Genomic DNA, 23331 nt, shown 5'->3' on the forward strand with positions numbered 1-23331 from the left:
CCATCCTTCCGCATCCTTCCTACTCGGGCAAACCCTTACATCGGGGAAAAACGTTCGATAAGCAGCAACCGCAGCCAACATTCTATTTATCCCCTTTATTTATCAAGACAAAAAGCATTGTCCGACTCTTCACTGCAGGAATCTGTTAGTTAAATGCATGAATTTTCAAGGTAAATTAGATCCAATTGGCACATTACAATCACCTGGATGCTCTTAAATACACCGATGCTCCGCTCCCAACCCAGAGCAGCGTGAGGGGCCACAGCCCTCCCTTTAGCTAAAAGATGAACTTGGGACAGATTCCTGCTTGGGATGGGTTCCTGCTCGTCTCCCACTCCTGGCCCCCGGAAACTCACAGCCTGGTTGCTAAGTCAGATTTAACTCCTTTGTGGACATTGCCAAAAAAACTTGAGACGATCCTACAGGTCTCCAGCAGGGAGCACTGGGGTACACGTCGTACCCTCAAAGCTGGTTCGGCAAAAAGCCCTTGATATGTGGCGAGCTTGCTCTGTTATCCTTACTACGAGAAGCAGGGTGGAATCTTGCTCCTTGGATTTCTAGCATACAGTCCTGTTATGATAGCTAATCGATGAACTTTCTGGCTTGGAAATGCATGGCCTTGCCAGTCTTTCCCTCTGTGTGCGGTCTAATCCCGGTCATGAACACGAAATACAAAAGCTGCTGTTTGTGGTGCGAGCCACACCTTCCTCTCTCACCTCTAAGATGGTGAGAAAAGATAAGTATATCCGCCCAATTCATCTGACAGGGTTTGTGAGGACCAGATACATGCATATGTACATGTTCTGAAGTGTGTAATACAAATGCAATCTCCAGGTGGAATTATTTTAAAGGTGTGATTAATTATACCACTAATAATGTAATTATACAAGGGTGTCATTATTTTCAAGGTAATGTTCACATCACAGTGTTTTATTTACAATAGCTAAAAAGTAAACGATCTAAATGTCCAACATTATCCAATATCAAGTTGAGACCCTCCCTTTGTTAGCAAGTATTTGAGGACCTATAGCGTGTTAGTCTGTTTTTGCATTGCTATAAAGGAATATCTTGGCCAGGCTCAGTGTCCCATGCCTGTAATCCCAGCATTTTGGGAGGCCAAGGTGGGTGGATCACGAGGTCAGGAGTTCGAGACCAGCCTGGCCAATATGGTGAAACCCTGTCTCTATTAAAAATACAAAAATTAGCTGGGCATGGTGGCGCATACCTATAGTCCTAGCTCCTCGGCAGGCTGAGGCAGAAGAATCGCTTGAACCCAGAAAGCAGAGGTTGCAGTGAGCCAAGATCATGCTACTGCACTTCAGCCTGGGTGACACAGTGAGACTCTGTCTCAAAAAACAAACAAAAAGGAATACCTGAGGCTGGTAATTTAGAATAAAAGAGGTTTAATTGGCTCATGGTTCTGCAGGCTGTACAAGCATGGCTCCAGCGTCTGCCTCTGGTGAGGCCTCAGGAAGCTTCTAATCATGGCAGGTGGTGAAGGGAGAGAAGGTGATGTCACATGGCAAGATCCAGGGTTGCCGGGAGGTTCCAGACTTTTATACAACCAGGTCTCACATGAACTCACCGAGCAAGAACTCACTTATCACCTGGGGATGGTGCTAAACCATTCACGAGAGACCTGCCCCCATGATCCAATCACCCCCACCAGGCCTCACCTTCAATATTGGAAATCACATTTCAACATGAGATTTGGAGGGGGCACAGGTCCAAACTCTATCATATGGTGTGTCATCCCAAAGGGAATCTTTGTAACCGTTAAAAAGTATGTTATAGGAAGATGCTTAATGATAAGGGGAACTACTCATGATGGATAATAAATGAAGGCAAATAGTACAATAAGGTACAATATGATTCTATTTAAATATGCATTTATATATGTGTATAAGTTAGACACGTGTATACATATGAAAATATAAGAGCAATACCCAAATGTTAGCAATGGTTATGTACAGGCAAACCAGATCTGCCATATATGGGTGCCTTCTTGTGTCATTTACAGACAGAAGAACAGCTAATATGACAACTAAGTGGGTTTCCCTCCATTTAAATTTATTACGAATTAAATTGTGACCAGGTACAATGGCTCATGCCTGTAATCCCAGTACTTTGGGAGGCCAAGGCAGGAGGACTGCTTGAGGCCAGGAGTTTGCGACCAGCCTGGACAATACAGTGAGATAGTTTCACTACAAAGAATCTTTTTAAAATCAGCCAGGCATGGTGGCATTTGCCTAGCTACCTGGGGTGGTGGGGCGGCAGGGGAAGTGGGGTGGGGGGTAAGTGGAAGGCTGAGGCAGGAGGATCATTTGAGCCCAGGAGTTTGAGGTTACAGTGAGCTATGATCACTCCACTGCACTCCAGCCTGGGTGACAGAGTGAGACTCTCTTTAAAAAAAAAAAAAAAAGTGTGTATCTGTGTATAAATGTGTGTGTATATGTATATATAAGCTGTAAAAATTTGAACTTACATTAATTTTGGAATTTAAAAAACAAAAGAATAATTCAAGCAAATGTACTTCAAAGAATGAAGGACTTTTCAGTTTTACAGCTCTGAAAATCCTCATGTTGCATCTTGCTTTTCCATTCCTATTTCAAATAGTGAACTCCTTTCTAGTTCAGAAAAACAATTATTATCCCTCTACCTATCTTAGATTCTCTGGCTGGTTCTCTAGCCCTGTAACTTAGACTAACAAAAGACAAGTTAACAAAAGAAAATATACAGATTTATTAGATATTGGTTTTATGCGACACAAGATCCTTCATTAGGAAATAAAGACCTAAAGAAATAGTTAATTCTAAGTATTTTTTATATATACTAGGTTTGATGAAGAGTAGAACCTGGGGGTTTGGGGTTTATATGGGTACAGGATAGCGGGGATGTGGCAGGCCAAATGGCAACATCTGGGTGTGAAAACAGGAATGTCCCCATTTAGGGCTGCAGGTTTCCAGGCCTGAGGGTGGGGCCTTTGCCAGGGAATTGCCCTCTTCTACCCAGTATTTCCCTGTCTCCTGTCTGTGTATCAGCTTTTTCAGAAGCCCATCACCTTCTCAGGAAGTTCTTGGAGGAGGAAGATAAAACAGCTCTCGGGGAACAGGAATGCTAATGACAGGTGTATATCAGGGGCAGCTCATACACTTGTATCTGCCAGATTATAAGCACCTTTAAACAGAAATTATGCTTATCCATATTACGCCCCCCACCTCTTGTATATAATAGGTGCTCAATAAATGTTACATGGATACGTTTCTCAAATCACCAAGGTAAATTAGATCTAAATATTTTCAATCCAATTACAAGACAGAGAAGGAAAAAAGGACTAAGTTTCTTGTTAGTCATCGATATTGACCTATAGTTCACTGTTCTACTGGCACATTAGAATCACCTGGAGGAAGCTTTTAAATACAGTGGACTCTGGAACAACATAGGAGTTAGGGACAACTCCCCATGCAATCAAAAATTCATGTGTAACTCTTGACTTTCCAAAGACTTAACCACTCATAGCCTATTGTTGACCAAAAGACTTACCAATAACATCAAGTCAATTAACACATATTTTGTATGTTATATGTAGTATATATACACTGTATTCTTACAACAGAATAAGCTGAAGAAAAGAAAATGTTATTAGGAAAATAATAAAGAGAGAAAATATATTTACTATTCATTAAGTGGAAGTGAATTACCATAAAAGTCTTCATCGTTGTCATCTTCATGTTGAGTAGGCTGAGAAGGAGGAGGAAGAGGAGGGGTTAGTCTTGCTGTCTCAGGGGTGACAGAGGCAGAAGAAGATCCACGAATATGTGGATTCACACAGTTCAAACTTGTGTTGTTCAAGGGTTAAGGGTATGCTGATGCTCTGATCTCACCCCCCAGAGATTGTGATTTTCTTAGCATGAGGAGAGTCTTGGCATCAGTATATTTTCAAAGCTACTCAGGCTTGAGCATATACAACTGATGTGTATGATTTCCTAATTTCACTGTCCCTCGATACCACTGGAAGAAAACATCAGCTACCTGGAAGCCAAATTGAGGCCACGTCATATTCTGACCATGTGTCTAGATGCACATTAAGCTATCATGTGCTTCCCTTAGACAAAAGGTTGCACCTCTTCTGCAATTGCAGGAAACCCCAAGTGAAAAGTTCCTAAAAGAGCACAACAGGGAAAGAGCAAGGGTGGGACCTTCCAGTTACTGAGTCCTTCACTATCTGTGCATCACTGCCCGCTCCTTGTTCCTAGAGACCTAGGAGTTCCTCCCACTGCCCCTCCTCTTCATCACTGCCACATCCCAAGTGTGGCTATCAGTTATTAGTAGCAGAGACACTGAGTACATATCTATGGAACTTTATTACTCTTCACTTTATTGCTGTCCAGAAAATATCTATGGAAACTTATTTACTCTTCACTTTATTACTGTCCCAGGAAACAAGCATAAACAAGTACCTGTGTATACGTGTGTGCAATTGAAATTTCTATGAGGAAACAGGAACTAAAAATAATAATAAACACAGGAAGTAAAAATAGTATCATGAAATCTCAATGTTAAGCCCTTGCCTATGTTTGATTTTGACATTTTCATAGTTCTGACCTTTCTTGCAGGCATTTCTGAACTCATTTGCAATTATCTGGGGTAATTCCCTCCAGTTCTCATCATGGAGAGCTACCCTTATCTGCACCATAAACAGGTGAAATTCTTCAAATTTTACCCAGTTTCCAGGACTGATGAAAACTCTAGCTCCTTTTAGAACTGGGTTCTTAATTGTTGGTCTCCATCAAAAAGAGAACAGTGAAGAAAGTTCTTCAGAATCTGTTCCCTTACAGTTTCCTGTGTGGCTCTGGATTTATCTCTTGACTTTACCGAGGTTGCTCTTCCTCTTCTCAGAAGTCTCTGTGTCACTAGAAATCCCTCTCCCAGTTTCTCCATTTGGTCACTGTCTTAGTCTGTTTTGTGGAGCTATAACAGAATACCTGAGACTGGGTAATTTATAATGAATAGAAGTTGAGTGCCTCATGGTTCTGGAGGCTGGTGAGGAGAGCAAAGATCACCTGGTGGCCATCAAGCAGACCATCTGGAGGCAAAACCCCGTATCTAAGAAATTCAGAAGTCATTACATTTCTCTATTATCTAAAGCTACATCTGGTACCAGACCTCTTTCCCAAGAATTTGCAAGTAACTAGAATTTCTATACATCTCCAGAATGTATGCATGTCGAAACACACTGTGCGACCTTTGCTGACATCAAAGCACCAAAATGTCTACAAATGTAATTATTTATAATGACCTGTGTAACTAATATGGTCCAAATTACCCTTAAGCTCCCTCTGTAAGGTCTGTAAATATCACTAAGGGAAATCCACTGCAGTGCACTCAGTCCTCTCTTACTGAGGCACCCCACTGCACTCTGCTGCAGAATTCTTTCTATCGAATAAACTTTCCTCTTCAAACCTATACTGCTGTTGGTACATTCTTTTACCCCCGTGTATTAGTCTGCTCTTATACTGTTAATAAAGACATACGGGAGACTGGGTAATTTATAAAGGGAAGAGGTTTAATTGACTCACAGTTCCACATGGCTGGGGAGGCCTCACAATCATGACACAAGGTGAATGAGGAGCAAAGTCACATCTTACGTGGCGGCAGGCAAGAGAGAGCATGTGCAGGGGAACTATGCTTTGTAAAACCATCAGAACTTGTGAGACTTATTTTCTATCATGAGGACAGCGTGGGAAAAATGCACCCCCATGATTCAATTATCTCCCAGAAGGTTCCTCCTATGACACATGGGCATTATTACAATTCAAGGTGAGATTTGGGTGGGGAGACAGAGCCAAACCATATCACCCCATAAGCCAACCACTCTCATTGCTGGGGCTCTGACACCTCACCCAGAGGCTGGAAAGTCCAAGATTGAGGGGCTAGCATCTGGCCAAGGCTTTCTTGCTGCATCATCCCATGGTGCGGAAGAAAGAGAGGGTGAGAGAAAGACAGAGAGAAAGAGGGAGAAAGAGTAAGAGATTGTGAGGATCCATGGCTGTTAGCTGCCTAAACATTCACTGAAAAATCACTGGCATGAGGCAGATTGAGGAATGGAACAAGAGCATACAAATTTATGTAGCATGTACACATGTAAGCCTTCAGAATGAAGACCCAAATTTCCAGTGAGTTACAGAAATTTATGTACCATTTTTATGTTACAGAAAGAATAGGGGCTTGGATTCTTGTAAAACAGGTTATGGGAGAGGGGAGAAGAGGAATTCTATTGAGCGGCAATAAGTGATTGCTAGGGAGGATGATTGGGTGGAGAACAGAGATGAAATTGTACATAGTTTTCTTTGGAATTTAAATGGACTTGGAAACAGCCATTATACTTATAAAAGTTCTGCTCTGGTGTGGTCACATCTTAATTTTCTTTTCTGCAACAGATAATGAGATAACAGGAAGAGGAAGAAAGATTCATTATTCTCCTTGGTAGCTCTGTGTATTAGTCTGATTAGTCTGTTCTCAGGCTGCTAATAAAAGACATACCCAAGACTGGGTAATTTATAAAGGAAAGAGGTTTAATGGACTCACAGTTCCACATGGCTGGAGAGGCCTCCCAATCATGGCGGAAGGCGAAGAAAGAGAGCAGAGGCACGTCTAACATGGTGGCAGGCAAGAGGGCATGTGCAGGGGAACTGCCCTTTATAAACCATCAGATCTCATGAGACTTATTCACTATTGCAAGAACAGCACAGGAAAAACCCACACCCATGATTCAATTACCTCCCACCGGGTCTCTCCCACAACACATGGGGATTATGGGAGCGATAATTCAAGATGAGATTTGGGTGGGGAAATACCCGAGACTGGGTAATTTATAAAGAAAAAGAGGTTTCATGGACTCACAGTTCCACATGGCTGGAGAGGCCTCACAATCATGGTGGAAGGCTAAGCAAGAATAGAGGCACATCTTACATGGTGACAGGCAAGAGGGCATGTGCAGGGGAACCGCCCTATATAAAACCATCAGATCTCATGAGATTTATTCACTATTTTCAGACAGCACAGGAAAAACCCACCCCCCGATAACAATTACCTCCCACCAGGTCTCTCCCACAACATGTAGGGATTATGGGAGCTACAATTCAAGATGAGATTTGGGTGGGGACACAGGCAAACCATATCATTCCACTCCTGGCCCCTCCCAAATCTCATGTCCTCACATTTCAAAACCAATTGTGCCTTCCCAGCAGTCGTCCAAAGTCTTAATTCATTATAGCATTAACTCAAAAGTCCACATTCCAAAGTCTCATCTGAGACAAGGGAAGTCCCTTCCACTCATGAGCCTGTAAAATCAAAAGCAGGTTAGTTACTTCCTAGATACAATGAGGGTACAGGCATTGGGTAAATATACCTGCTCCAAATGGGAGAAACTGCCCAAAACAAAGGGGTTACAGGCCCCATGAAGTCCAAAATCCAATAGGTCAGTCATTAAACCTTAAAGTTCCAAAATGATCCCCTTTGACTCCATTTCTCACATCCAGATCATGCTGATGCAAGAGGTGGGCTCCCATGGCCTTGGACAGCTCCACCCCTGTGGCTTTGCAGGATATAGCCCACCTCCCAGCTGTTTTCAAGGCCTGGCATTAAGTGTCTGCAGCTTTTCCAGGTACACAGTGCAAGCTGTCAGTGGATCTACCATTCTGGGGTCTGGAGGATGGTGGCCCCCTTTTCACAGTTTCACTAGGCAGTGCCCCAGTGGGGACTCTGTGTGGGGGCTCCCACCCCACATTTCTCTTCCACACTGCCCTAGCAGAGGTTCTCCATGAGGGCCCTGCCCCTGCCGGAAACTTCTGCCTGGACATCCAGGCATTTCCATACAACCTCTGAAATCTAGGCAGAAGTTCCCAAACCTCAATTATTGACTTCTGTGCACCTGCAGGCTCAACACCACATGGAAGCTGCCAAGGCTTGGGGCTTGCACCCTCTGAAACCACAGTCTGAGCTGTACCTTGGCCCCTTTTAGCTATGGCTAGAGCAGCTAGGACAAAACAGGGCACCAAGTCCCTAGGCTGCACACAGCAGGGGAGCCCTGGACCTGGACCAGAAAACCATTTTTCCCTCCTAGGCCTCAGGCCTGTGATGGGAGGTGCTGCTGTGAAGATCTCTGACATGCTCTGGAGATGATATTTTTCCCATTGTTTTGGTGATTAACATTTGGCTCCTTGTTACTTATGCAAATTTATGCATCAAGCTTGAATTTCTCCCTAGAAAATGCATTTTTATTTTCTGTTGCATCATTAGGCTGCAAATTTTCCAAATGTTTATGCTCTGCTTCCTCTTGAACGCTTTGCCACTTAGTAATTTCTTCCGCCAGATATCCTAAATCATCTCTCTCAAGTTCAAAGTTCCACAGATCTCTAGGGCTGTAGCAAAATGCTGCCAGTCTCTTTGCTAAAGTGTAACAAGAGTCACCTTTGCTCCAGTTCTCAACAAGTTCCACATCTCCATCTGAAACCACCTCAGCCTAGACTTTATTGTCAATATCACTGTCAGCATTTTGGTCAAAGCCATTCAACAAGTTTCTAGGAAGTTCCAAATTTTCCCACATCTTTCTGTCTTCTGAGCCCTCCAAATCCCTAGGAAGTTCCAAACTTTCCCACATTCTTCTATTTTCTGAGCCCTCCAAACTGTTCCAGCCTCTGCTTGTTACCCAGTTCCAAAGTCACTTCCACATTTTCAAGTATCTTTAGGAGTACCCCACTCTAAAGGCACCAATTTACTGTGTTAGTCCATTTTCATACTGCTATGGAGAAATACCTGAGACTGTGTGATTAATTAAAAAAAAAAAAAAGAGGTTTAATGGACTTACACTTCTACATGGCTGGGGAGGCCTCACAATCATGGCAGAAGGCTAAGGAGGACCAAAGGCACATCTTACATGGCAGAAGGCAAAAGAGTGTGTGCAGGGGAACTGCCCTTTATAAAACCATCAGATCTCGTGAGACTTACTCATTGGCATGAGAACAGCAAGGGAAAAATCCACTCCCATGATTAAATTACCTCTCACTGTGTCCCTCCCATGACACATAGGGATTACGGGAGCTATCATTCAAGATGAGATTTGGGTGGGGACACAGCCAAACCATATCAAAACTTAATCCCCATTGTGGTGTGTAAGAGGTGGAGCCTTTAGAGAAGATTAAGTCATGAGGGCTCCTCATTCATAAATAGATTAGTGTCTTATAAAAAGGACTGGAGGGAATTAGCTTAGGCTTCTTTGCTCTTGGGCTCATCTGCCAAGCAAAATAACCCTTACCAGATACTGAATACCAGTGCCTTGATCTTGGACTTCTCAGCCTCCAGAACTGTGAGAAATAAATTTCTGTTGTTTATAAATTACCCAGTCTGAGATATTTTCTTTTAGCAACATAAATGAACTCTCTTCCCACTATAGTCATCATCTCTTCCCACTATAACATAAGCTCCCATGAGGATAAGGATTTTATCTTGACACCCCCAGCACAAAGAACAATGCCTGGTGCTTCACATATACACTATGTGCTTGATAAATATTTGTTGAATAAGTGAATAAATTGTCCTAGGCAAGTAGCCTGGGTGGTGGGTGCCATAGCTTCTCTTGGGCAGCCTGTTTAAAGATCCATCACCAATGGAGAGACACATTTTGGGTTGTTCATAATGTAATACAGCAACAAAAAAAGAACATACTACTGGGACATTCAGATGAACCTCACAGGTTTAGGATGAGTAAAAGGAGCCGGTCACAAAGAGTACATTTTACCTGATCCCATTTACGTGAAGTGCAAAAACAGACAAAACCAATTGATCATGATAGAGCAGACACAGGGGAACTTTATGGGGTGCTGGAAATGTTCCACATCTTACTCTGGTGGTTTCATCGAGGTGTACATATTTTAAAAACCACTGTAGGAGACCAGAGTAAGCCACCCCAAAATATGCCTCTTTGGCATAAGGATTATTTTGCACTGATAATTTTGAGAAACAGCAGACACAGGAGAAGCTCTAAAAACAAAGTAGAAGTTAACCTTTTGTATGGGAAATATACCACTATAAAGGAAATCTCCATTTATAAGGGTGTCTCCCTCTCTAACAGGAAGAAAAGGATGACTAAATCACAAGAGACTGCTATCAATGGAGAAGGCACTGATTTAAATCTGCATAACAAACCTTATTCTTGTTTACTGTGCCTTTCCTGGTCACCTTCCTGTAAATTGCCTCCCCCATACCCTTCTTGTTTTTGTTTTCTCTGGTGCAGCTATATAAGCCAGGGTTCTATGCCATGGCTTTGAGATTTACTAATTTCTCTGGGTAACTCCCATGTATATATGAAATATAATATCAATAAACTTCAGCTTGTTTTCTTCTTTTTTTTTTTTTTTTGAGACGGAGTCTCACTCTTTCGCCCAGGCTGGAGTGCAGTGGCGCGATCTCGGCTTACTGCAAGCTCTGCCTCCCGGGTTCACGCCATTCTCCTGCCTCAGCCTCCCGAGTAGCTGGGACTGCAAGCGCCCACCACCATGCCCAACTAATTTTTTGTATTTTTAGTGGAGACGGGGTTTCACCATGTTAGGCAGGATGGTCTTGATCTCCTGACCTCGTGATCCGCCCACCTTGGCCTCCCAAAGTGCTGGGATTACAGGCATGAGTCAGTGCACCCAGCTGTTTTCCTCTTATTTATCTGTTATTACGAAGATCCTAAGAACCCAGAAAAGCAGAGGGAAAATTATTTTTTTCCTCTCCTACATCACCAAGGTATCGTTGGCAAAAAGAGTCAAACTGTAAAATATTTGAAGAGATTTATTCTGAGACAACTATGAGTGACCAATGACCCATGACACAACCCTCAGGAGATCCTGGGGAGAACATGTGCCCAAGGTGGTCTGACTACAACTTGGTTTTATACATTTCAGAGAGACATAAGATGTCAATCAATACATGTATGATGTACATTGGTTTAGTCTGCAAAGGTGGGAAGCAGGGGCTTCCAAGTTTCAGGTAGATTCAAAGATTTTCTGATTAGCAATTGGTTGAAAAAGTTATTATCTAAAGACCTGTAATGAATAGAGTTATGATAATGCATTGTGGAGACCAAAGTTTTGTCACGCAGAGGAAGCCTCCAGGTAGCAGGCTTCAGAGAGAACAGATTGTAAATATTTCTTATCAGACCTAAAGAGCCTGTTCTATCAGTAATTCCAAAAGGGAGGACAGTATAATGAGTATAATGTCTGTCTCCCCCTTCCCATCACGGCCTGAACTAGCTTTTCAGGTTAACTTTTAAATGTCCTGGGCCAAGAGGAGGAGTCCATACAAATGGTTAGGGGGAACGGAATTTGACTTTTGGTTTATAGTATTCACTTATGCAGTACACTTTGCTGTATATATATTTACCTCAATTTTAAAAGTCATTTTTAAAAAGATCCTCTCCCTCTCTTGAAATTCCCTCTAATCCCTTTTTCTTATCTAGTTATCAGTAAATTAATGATATGCTTTGGATTTTTGTCCCTGCCAAAATCTCATGTTGAATTGTAATCCCAAATGTTGGAGGCGGGGCCTGGTGAGAGGTGATTGGATCATGGAGACAGACTTCCCTCTTGCTGATCTCATGACAGTGAATTCTCACAAGATCTGGTTGTTTAAAAGTGTGTGGCACTTCCCTTTTGGCTCTCTTCCTTCTGCTCTAGCCATGTAGGACATGCTGGCTTCCCCTTCCCTCCCACCATGATTGTAAGTTTCCTGAGGCCTCCCCACCCATGTTTCCTGTACAGCCTGTGGAACTGTGAGCCAATTAAACCTCTTTTTTTTTTTTTTAATAAATTACCCAGTCTCAGGTAGTTCTTTTCAGCAATGTGAGAATTAGCTAATACAGAAAATTGATACAGAGAGTGGGGCATTGCTATAAAGGTGCCACATTCCACCTGAAAATGTGGAAGCAGCTTTGGAACTGAGTAATGGGCAAAGGTTGGAACAGTTTGGAGGGCTCAGAAGAAAACAGGAAGATAAGGGAAAGTTTGGAACCTCCTAGAGAGTTGTTAAATTGTTGTGACCAAAATGCTATAGTGATATAGTCAATGAGGTCAAGGCTGAAAAGGTCTCAGATGGAGATGAGGAACTTATTGTAAACTGGAGCAAAGGTGACTTGTGTTATGTGTTAGCAAAGAGGTTGAAGGCATTGTGCCCCTACCCTAGAGATCTGTGGAACTTTGAACTTGAGAGTGATGATTTAGAGTATCTGGTGGAAGAAATTTCTAAGTAGCAAAATGTTCAAGATGTGGCCTGGTTGCTTCTAGCAGCCTATGCTTATCTTCATGAGCAAAGAAATAATCTAGAACTGGAACTTATATTTTAAAAGGAACAGAGAGTAAAAGTTTGGAAAATTTGCAGGCTGGCCGTGCGGTAGAAAAGAAAAACCCATTTTCTGGGGAGGAATTCAAGCTGGCTGCAGAAATTTGCATAAGCAAAGGAGCTGAATCTTAACAGTCAAGACAATGGGGAAAATGCCTCAAAGACATTTCAGAGACCTTTGCAGCAGCCCCTCCCATCACAGGCCTGGAGACATAGAAAGGAAAAATGGTTTTGTAGGCCAGATCCAGGGCCCTGCTGCCCTGGGCAACCTCAAGACACCGTTCCCTGCATCCCAACTGCTTCAGCTCCAGCCATGGCTAAAAGGGGCCAATGTACAGCTCAGGCCACTGCTTCAGAGAGTGCAAGCCATAAGACTTTGCAGCTTCCATGTGGTGTTAAGCCTGTGGGTGCACAGAGGGCAAGAGTTGAGGTTTGGGAGCCTCTGCCTAGATTTCAGAGGATGTATAGAAATGCCTGGATGTCCAGGCAGAAGTCCGTTGCAGGAACAGACCCTTCATGGAGAACCTCTTCTAGGGCACTACGGAGGGCAAATGTGGATTGGAGCCCTCACACAGAGTCCCCACTCAAGCACTGCCTAGTGGAGCTGTGAGAAGAGGGCCACCATTCTCCAGCCCCTAGAATGGTAGATCCACCGACAGCTTGCACTATGAGCTTGGAAAAGCCACAGGCATTCAACACCATGTCATGAAGACAGCTATTGCGGCTATACCCTGCAGAGCTATAGGGGCAGAGCTACCCAAGGCCTTAGGAGCCCACCCATTGCATCCATGTGGCCTGGATGTGAGACATGGAGTCAAAGGAGATTATTTTGGAGCTTTAAGACTTCATGACTTCCCTGCTGGGTTTGGACTTCATGGGGCCTGTAACCCTTTTGTTTTGGCCAATTTCTCTCATTAGGAATGGGTGTATGTAACCAATGCCTGTACCTCTATTGTATCTTGGAAGCAACTAACTTGTTTTTCATTTTACAGGCTCATAGGCAAAAAGGACTTGCCTTATCTCAGATGAGATTTTGGGCTGTGGACTTTTGAGTTAATGCAGAAGTGAGTTAAGACTCAGGGGACTGTTGAGAAGGGATGATTGTATTTTGCAATGTGAGAAGGACATGAGATTTGGGAGGGGCCGGGGGTAAAATGATATGGTTTGGATTTGTGTCCCCACCAAAATCTCATGTTGAATTGTAATCCCCAATGTTGGAGGAGGGGCCTGGTGGAAGGTGGCTGGAGCATGGGGGCGTACTTCCCCCTTGCTGTTCTCATGATAGTGAGTTCTCACAAGATCTGGTTGTTTAAAAGTGTGTAGCAGCCAGCTGTGGTGGCTCATGCCTGTAATCCCAGCACTTCGGAAAGACGAAGCAGATGGAGCACTTGAGGCCAGGAGTTGGAGACCAGCCTGGCCAACGTGGTGAAACCTGTCTCTACCAAAATTACAAAAATTAGCTGGGCATGGTGGTGCACACCTGTAATCCCCAGCTACCTGGGAAGCTGAGAATCGCTTGAACCTGGGAGGTGGAGGTTGCAGTGGGCCGAGATTGCACCACTGCACTCCAGCCTGGGCAACAGTGCGAGACTCCATCTCAAAAAAACAAAACAGAACAAAAAAACAGTGTGTATCACTTCTCCTTTTGCTCTCTTCCTCCTGCTCCAGCTGGCTTCCGCTTTGCCTTCCACCATGATTGTCTGTGCTTCCTGTACAGCCTGTGAAACCATGAGCCAATTAAGCCTCTTTTCTTTATAAATTACCCAGTCTCATGTAGTTCTTTATAGCAATGTGAGAATGGACTAACACAATTAATAAAATGTTTCAGAGTCATTTCAGAATCTAACCAATGACTTGGACTTTTCCAGCTTGAGACGCCAGCTTTCCTCTTGCCTCCCCAAGACAATTTTATTTTTGCCATGTCAAAATTTCTTAAACATAGCATCTACCAAGGTACAATAGGAACATTTCCTTGTAGAAAGCATGACCATTTCTTAACTTATAAAAACAAGCTCCATGGCAGAGAGGGATCCCCTCTGAGGCCCCACCACATGGTAGTGGCAGCCTGGGATCCCACTCCTGGGATTAGTGATATTGCTGGAGTCTGTAGATCTGAAACATAAGAATTATCCTGGACCAGCTGTCTTCATAAGAGAGCTCTTAATAAATAAAAATCAGACCAACTTTTCTGGGCTATTACAGAAAAATGAGCAAAAGAAAATAACAACTGAAGGGTAGCAAATATAACACCCCAAAATATGACACTTTGGTATAAGGATCTTTTTTTTCTTTTTTCTTTTCTTTTTCTTTTTTGAGACTGAGTCTTGCTCTGTTGCCTAGGATGGAGTGCAGTGGCACAATCTCGCCTCACTGCAACCTCTGCCTCCCAGGTTCAAGCGATTCTCCTGCCTCAGCCTCCTAAGTAGCTGGGATTACAGGTATGCACCATCACGTCTGGCTAATTTTTGTATTTTTAGTAGAGACGGGGTTTCACCATGTTGGTCAGGCTGGTCACGAACTCCTGACCTCAAGTGATCCACCCGCCTTGGCTTCCCAAAATGCTGAGATTACAGGCGTGAGCCACTGTGCCTGGCTGGCATAAGGATTCTTCTGAGATGAAGGCAATTGAGAAGAAGCAGATAGGAGAAAAGCTCTCTGCCCTTCCCCTATTTGCCTAAAAGCAAAACAGATTTACATCAGGGTCCCTCCTCTCGTCTCTAACAAAGAGATGACTCTACAGCCTTATCAACCTGAAGATGGCACCAGAGGAATCCACATGACAAACTAGCCTTTATCCACCCTTAGTTTCCTTTCTGTTTATTTGCCTTCCCACAACTTGCCACCCCTAAAGACTGAAGGTCCTTTTCCTTGTCTTGTCACTTCTCTAAAGATGTACTGCTCTTTGTTAAAGGTACTATATACAGCAAAGTTCTCAGCCACCTCTTTGACAGTTACTCTTCCTCTGAGTTTTCTCCCATGTGTATCTGAAATATACTTGTTAATAAGCTTCTGTTTGCTTTTCTTTTGATAATCTGTCTTTTGTTACACAGATCCCAGTTAAAAACTAAGAAGGATAGAAAGAAAAATTATTTTCCTCTCACAGGCAATTACAAGTTTTAAGACTCAAACATAATTTTTTAAGAGAATTTCAAGATCAACTGCTTAAGAAAGAACAGTATCAGTAAAACTCTGGTAGAATTCTCAAGTGTGTTCCTTATAAAAATTGAGTGAATAATGTAATTTTAATTAAAACAAATTGTATATGCCCTGAACAAGATTAAGAAAAATAAAAAAATAAAATAACGAAATAGTTGATGGAATTTCATGTGTATTTGTACTATAGATTTCTTTCTGGTGTGCAGAGTTATAGGAGAAATCTCAAATTCAACCAGAAAAAAATATTTTAGTAAATTTTTCCTATCTAGCTAAGATATAGATTATGGGTTTTAATTCTTTTTTAATTCCCAAACTGGGGTACTTCAGACTCAGCTATCTGATCATGAATTATTGAGTAATACAGCAGTGACACAGGGCTCACCCACAAATTGATAGTTTGATTACAGCTTCCAAACTTGCTTTAAAAATCAGGCCAGGTGCAGTGGCTCATGCCTGTAATCCCAGCACTTTGGGAGGCCGAGGTGAGTGGATCACGAAGTCAGGAGTTCGAGACCATCCTGGCCAACATAGTGAAACCCCGTCTCTACTAAAAATACAAAAATTAGTCAGGCATGGTGGCATCGCCTGCAGTCCCAGCTACTTGGGAGGCTGAGGCAGGAGAATCGCTTGAACCTGGGAAGCGGAGGTTGTGGTGAGCCGAGACGGTGCCACTGCACTCCAGCCTGGGCAACAGAGTGAGATGCCGTCTCAAAAAAAAAAAAAAAAAAAAACAGGTATAAAAATTGAACACACTTTCAAGGTAGCTTCTCCATTTTTTAAAATTCAATACGAAAATGTTTATTTTTATTCTAATCACTTAGATCACTTTTAAGTCTAGATTGACTTTTATATATTTAACAGGGCGGTCCATAACTTTACAAGTGAATATAAAACCTTAATTAGAATAAAGGCATTTTCCAGCTTCTTCTCTACATATGCCAATTTTCACTTGATTAGTCAAAACCAGAGCTAGAAGCTTCCAAAGTGAACTTGGCACCATCTCATCATCTCAGAACACTGAGAACATTGAGGCCCTGCAGCTTCGTCGATGTGGGCTGTGGGAGGGAGAGGGAGACACAGCAGGTGGTGAACACTAATTGGTCACAATGATAAAGTAGGTATTATTATCCCCACTGCAGAGGTGCAGAAAGAGACACAGAAGCATTGGTGTTTTGCCCAGGTTCACACAGCTGGTCAACGGAAATGTCAAGGTTCAAGCACACAGGGGTCCCGCCCCAAAGCCCATGTACTTCCTCTCCATTCAGACACCCTGTTATCAATAGAGAGGGGAAGAGTGAGAAAGCCTGGACTGCCCTCGACAATAACTCCGACTTCTCAGTAATAATTTCCAATTTCTTCTCAGAAACTCCCTAAGATAATTTTGAAAATATATTCCTTCTGACAGCTAAATGTCATAATAAATGTTTTTATTATCAATTTAAGTAGTTTCAAAGGATGCTATGTCTGGCTATGGTAGATTACTGCAGTAATGGTCCCTAAGGAGTCACACTTCCCTGGATCCATGACCCTGGAGAGTTCCTTCCCAACTGGACACACGGCTTGCTTTCACCAAGGGCTATGAAAAGGTGAGTCGGGAAGAAGCCTGAAAATCACTTGTGTTCTGGGGCTTGCTTCTGCTACTCTTTGGAACCTGCGGTCACCATGTAAGGAAGCCTATGCTAGTCTACTGGTGGAAGACAGACCACGTGAAGCAGAGACGAGCTGTCCTGGCTGAGGCTCCTAGACCAAGCAGCCTTCCAACTGACACATACGTGAGGCCACAGGGTGTGAGAACATGCAGCCCCAGCTGAGCTGAACCGCCAGCTGACCACGGACATCCATCAACCCAGCCAAGTCCAGAACTACCCAGCTAACCCCCAGATTCATGAACATCATAAATGCTTGTTGTATTAAGCCACTAAGCCTTAGGGTGCTTTTGTTACCTAGCAACTGATACACTTACATATTATAAAATTTGATATTTTCAAATAAAACTATTATGTCAGTTTTAATGTATCCAGTGTATCCAAAATCCCAAATCAATTTGATGCTCAGCATCCAAAGGATACATTTAAAAACTCAAAAATTTCACATCATTCCTTTTTTCTTTTAGCCCCATTTTCTAATATCCTATTATATCCTATTACCCTATCATACTTCTTTAGAACAAAGATCTAGATAAATGTCTATGTTAAAAGTTTTGGCATTTCCTATGACCATAAAGCTCCAACTATTTTTTAAAAAAATCACTTATGGATTGTGTTACCACTGCAATTATTATTGGTACACGACTGACCAATATAAAAATATATCAGCTAGGCACAGTGGCTCATGCCTGTGATCCCAGCACTTTGGGAGGCTGAGGTGGGAAAACTGCTTGAAGCAAGGAGTTCCAGACCAGCTTGGGCAACATATGGAGATCCTGTCTCTACAAAAAATGTAAAAATTAGCCCCAGGGGTCATGGCATGTGTCTGTAGTCCCAGCTGTTCAGGAGGCTGAGGTGGGAGGATCGCCTGAATCCGGTTTGAGGCTGCAGTGAGCTACGACTGCACTCTTGCACTCCAGCCTGGGTGACAGAGCAAGGCCCTGTCCCCCTCCACCGCCAAAAAAAAAGTGTATGTATATATATATTTTAGTAAAAGGTATCAAGGTTTATTTCAAGTGAATGACACTCCATCCCTACCTTGACTTTCTATCCATTCCCCAAACTAAACAACTCTGTTCCTGGAGCCATTACCACTTTCCCATCTGCTGGAGTTTATATATATATACACAGAGAGAGAGAGAGAGTTTATATATGGGTGTGTGTATATATATATATATATAGAGAGAGAGAGAGAGAGAGAGAGAGAGAGAGACATAAAAATATCAAATATAAAGAGTAAAATTTCACTGGAAACAATCTCTTAATGAAATGGATATTTTTATTTTTCAATTAGTTCATGTATCCAGTCAGTGGATCTTATTTTTAGCTAGACAGAGTTCTGCATCAGTTCTATTTCTACTTTTCATTTTTGTAGATGCAAGCACAGAAAAGCCTTGTTTGAAGACTACTGGGAGTGAAAGAAGTTTAATTATGGCAGTTTTATGTGTCACTCAATTCTCTGACCTCTTGAATTATCTGCACCAAATCAGAGATATCATCTATAATTAATGATTTATCACCTGACGACTTGATTAGGTCCTTCTTCAAACTGATTAGGAGCAAACAGTTAGAAACCACCTGGCTTACTGAAGGATTAGCCTGGTGTCATTTACTTTCTGAACACACCATTTCTCTGTGACCATTTCTTCGGTATCCCAGAGGTTCTTCCCCTAAGTACAATCCAGGACAGCTAAGAGGAGTCCCTCTTTTTTTTAATAAAATGGGAGCAAGATGACTGTGAAAAGGGAGGGAGGGAAGAGAATGTGCAGTTTATCACAAGCACATTCCCAGGCAGATCAGTTTTAGGAAAGGGCATTTGACATTGAGTATCTAGATATGGATTCCCCTTAAACCATCTGTACCCTTGAACCCTTGGAAAGTCACATTTTGCTTCAAGGATCATTGCTCTATCGGGTCTGATGCACCTTACTCCAGCTGGTGGCGAGAAACTCCCTGAGACTTGAAAGGTTAATAGGAGACCTGCCAGTCATTGTCTGTTTCCCTGGTTTTCCACAAAAACGCATCTTTTATGCAAGGGCTTTTAGTAAAAGGTATCAAGATTTGTTTCAAGTGAATGACACTCCGTCCCTACCTTGACTTTCTATCCATTCCCCAAACTAAACAACTCTGTTCCTGGAGCAATTACCACTTTCCCATCTGCTGGAGTTTAGGAGTGAATTGTAAGATTATGGTCACTTGAGACCTAGGTCCTGTGACACCATTGGTCCAACTATTGAGTCTATTCAAACCTTAAAAAAAAAAAAAAAAAAAAAAAGTCAATAAATCTTTATTCCTCAAAATGGCCATGTCTGTTATATAAAACTGATTTTATTAATATCGTAAAAAACTCAACCTTCACTTAAATCTGGAGGCAAGACATCAGACAGCATGTATGAGGTAGGGGAATATTTAAAATCTCTGAAACTTTGAAGGGGAGTGCATGGATGCTCAACTCCTGTCACCAGAAACACCCAATACCCTGAAGACTAACAGTAAAACTGAGTGTGCCTGTAATCCCAGCACTTTGGGAGGTTGAGGCAGGTGGATCACAAGGTCAGGAGATCGAGACCATCCTGGCCAACATGGTGAAACCCCGTCTCTACTAAAATACAAAAAAATTAGCCAGGCGTGGTGGCACATGCCTGTAGTCCCAGCTACTTGGGAGGCTGAGGCAGGGGAATCGCTTGAACCTGGGTGGCGGTGGTTGCAGTGAGCCGAGATCACCCCACTGCACTCCAGTCTGGCGACAGAGCGAGACTCCATCTCAAAACAAAACAAAACAAAACAAAACAAAACAAAACAAAAAACTGAGTGTGAACAGAGAAAGGAGGACAGGAGTGGGAGAAGGCCCAGTTCACCAAGCATATCCGGCCCAAATAATCGAAATACAAACTCAGGTGGAAAAGCCATTTCTGTGACAAAGTGGACACACTAGACAGGAAGTAGGATCTTGACATCTCACCAGAAGCCAAACAGGAATACAGCATCTTAGAATTTAGAAATGGCAATCAAGATCTTTAAAATGTATATAAATGTACCCAAAGCTACCTCTTCAGTATTCCCTTAGGAAGCAACCGGACCAGTGCACAGAAATATCCAATACGGGTGTTCATCATGTTTTCTTAATAACAAAATAAAACCCCTGGAATCCTTAATGCCCATCAGCAGGGAATTGGTTATGTAAATTACGGTGAACTATGACCATTATGATGGATGTGACCATGACTTACAGTGATGCAGACCTTTTTAGAATGTCATGAAAATGTCTACAACTTGTATCATTAAGAGTAAAAATCAGGTTAACAAAACTGTATGTTAATAAAATATAAACTCATTTTTAAGTGCGTGTGTGCACACATGCACACCCCATGCATATATTCAACAAACCAGTCAAGGACAATCAAATGTTACCATCTTGATTGAAAGTGAGGGGCCTATAATTAACCAACCATTAATGTCTAAAATACAAGTTAATGGCACCAGGCGGAACACACAAGCACAGAGTCGAGCAGAACAGAACACAGGACATCCTGTAACCAAATCATTCTTGGGAACAGCCCAGGAAGCCCCAGGTGGTGTTCAAGACAAGAAACTAAGTATCGAAGTCAAAAAGGATGAAGCTGGTGCCCAGAAAGCTGAAAGTAATCCCACTAGGGCCTCACGGGCTAAAAAAATCTAACTTCCGCTTGACCTGGGTACAAAGTATGTTGAAGAACATGGAAAAAAAAAATTCTGAAGGATTATGTGATTCCTGAATTTTTAAAAAAATATTAGGGACCCTGGATTTGGGTTTTTTAAAAAAGTGTCATACCTCCTCGACTTGAGGGTAGTTGACTGTACAGAACGTGCAAGGTGTGCATATATAGTCTAAATCCCTTGTCATTTTTAATCCCAAGGGACCGCCTGTAATCACAGCACTTTGGGAGGCCAAGGCGGGTGGCTCACCTGAGGTCAGGAGTTCGAGACCAGCCTGGCCAACATGGTGAAACCCTGTCTCTACCAAAATATACAAAAATTAGCTGGGCATGTGATCCTAGCTACTTGGGAGGCTGAGGCAGGGAGAACTCCTTGAACCTGGGAGGCGGAGGTTGCAGTGAGCCAAGACTGCGCCACTGCACTCCAACCTGGGTGACAGAGTGATGAGAGAGAGAAATCCCAAGTGACTAGACAACAGCAGAGGATCTACTGCACACAAGTTAGAAGCCGTCAGCCCAGCTTGACAGCAGTGACATGAAGATGTGCGTGACTCACATCTCACTCAGGAACACAGTCGAGGTGGTGGACTCAGTGACAGTAGAAATTGACTTACTAAAACAGTAGAATGTATGGGCTAAAGGTTGCTTCAAGATATAGAAAGAATAGACCAGAATAAACTCCATTGTCGACGAATGAGGTTTTCTATGGAATGCATTCTATTGGTATATGGTGGGGGCAGAGAGGCATATGACAGGCAGAAGAATAGAAACAAGGTGATCCCAGGAACACACCCTGGGAGGGTTTCTACCCCTGCACTGTTCAGCAGAACACAGTATCTTGCCAACAGCATCCATACTCCATGTGTTTACAGAAGCCTCGCACATTCATGATTTGTGTTCTGAATACTCCTTTTCCCTTCTTCCAACAATGACTTCCTTTAGAGAAGCCTAGGGGGACTGTGACACTGCCTTTGTTTTTTTGTTGTTGTTGTTGTTGTTGTTGTTGTTTTTTGAGATGGAGTCTTACTCTGTCGCCCAGGCTGGAGTGCAGTGCGGCAGTCTCAGCTCACTGCAGCCCCACCTCCCGGGTTCAAGTGATTATCCTGCCTCAGCCTCCCAAGTTGCTGGGGTTACAGATGTGTGCCACCACGCCCGGCTAATTTTTGTATTTTTAGTAAAGATGGGATTTCACCACGTTGGCCAGGCTGATCTTGAACTCCTGACTCAAGTGATCCACCCGCCTTGGCCCCCTAAAGTGCTGGGATTACAGGTGCGAGCCACTGCACCAGCCATGACACTGCAATTTTGATCTCACACATTCTCTATGTAAGTGGCTGAATATTTTGAGTATTTCTTTCTCTCCTTGTATTTGCACGACTTCCCCCCAACCTGCTCAACACCTCCCTTCTAAGGCAACTGTCACAGGGATTCCCTATCCCAGAATAGGTTTGCATCAAAAAGCAGAACTGCCTAAAAAACTTGGGTATCAACAAAAAGTTTGCAAAAAAACACAAGGTAAGGGCTCCCCACTGCAACCCAGCTTCTCTGTGCTCATCCCCATGACCACATACACACAGAAAAGGCAATAGCCAGCAGGGCACGATGGCTCATGCCTGTAATCCCAGCACTTTGGGAGGCCGAGGTGGGTGGATCACGAGGTCAGGCATTCGAGACCAGCCTGACCAACATAGTGAAACCCCGTCTCTACTAAAAATACAAAAAAATTAGCCAGGCATGGTGGCGGGCGCCTGTAATCCCATCTACTTGGGAGGCTGAGGCAGGAGAATCCCTTGAACCTGGGAGGCGGAGGTTGCAGTAAGCCGAGATCACGCCACTGCACTCCACCCTGGGCGACAGTGTGAGACTCCCTCTCAAAAAAAAAAAAAAAAAAAAAAAAGGCAATAGCCCCTGGCTGGGGATACAGTCAGGAGAGCTCTGTGGAAGGAGAGGGAACAGAACTTGGGCGAGGCATCCTGGCAACGTCCCAGAGAGGAGACAGAACGCCGGGGACCAGGCTGCAGAAGTGTCCTGGGTGAGCAAAAGGATACAATAGAGAGCCCACCATCACGCGTGAAGGAGCTCGTGGATGGATGAGGACACTGGTTACTGCTACAGTTATCTTTGCAGAAGGGAGCACCCCGCCCCCAAACCTCAAGAACAGAAAGGGAGAGGAAAACTGAGGATGTCTTCTGCCAGCCTGGTGGGAGGGAGATGAGCCTGAAAATAAACGAAAACTAGTGGGGAAAGGTATGATGACTATTCCTCTATAGTTGACTTTGAGCATTCATTTCCTCTGCACACATATTGGTGAGGAACTGCTAAATTCCTCACCAACTGCTAAATCTCATTTACACCAGAGTGCAAACTGCTGGAATAACTTCATGGAGCAGGTGTTAAAGCTGGCTTCAGTCATCCCCCAAGACGGATGCACGGGCTACAGAGAGACATCTTGT

This window comes from Pongo abelii, chromosome 22 (assembly GCF_028885655.2).
Source record: "Pongo abelii isolate AG06213 chromosome 22, NHGRI_mPonAbe1-v2.0_pri, whole genome shotgun sequence".
Taxonomy (NCBI): domain Eukaryota; kingdom Metazoa; phylum Chordata; class Mammalia; order Primates; family Hominidae; genus Pongo; species Pongo abelii.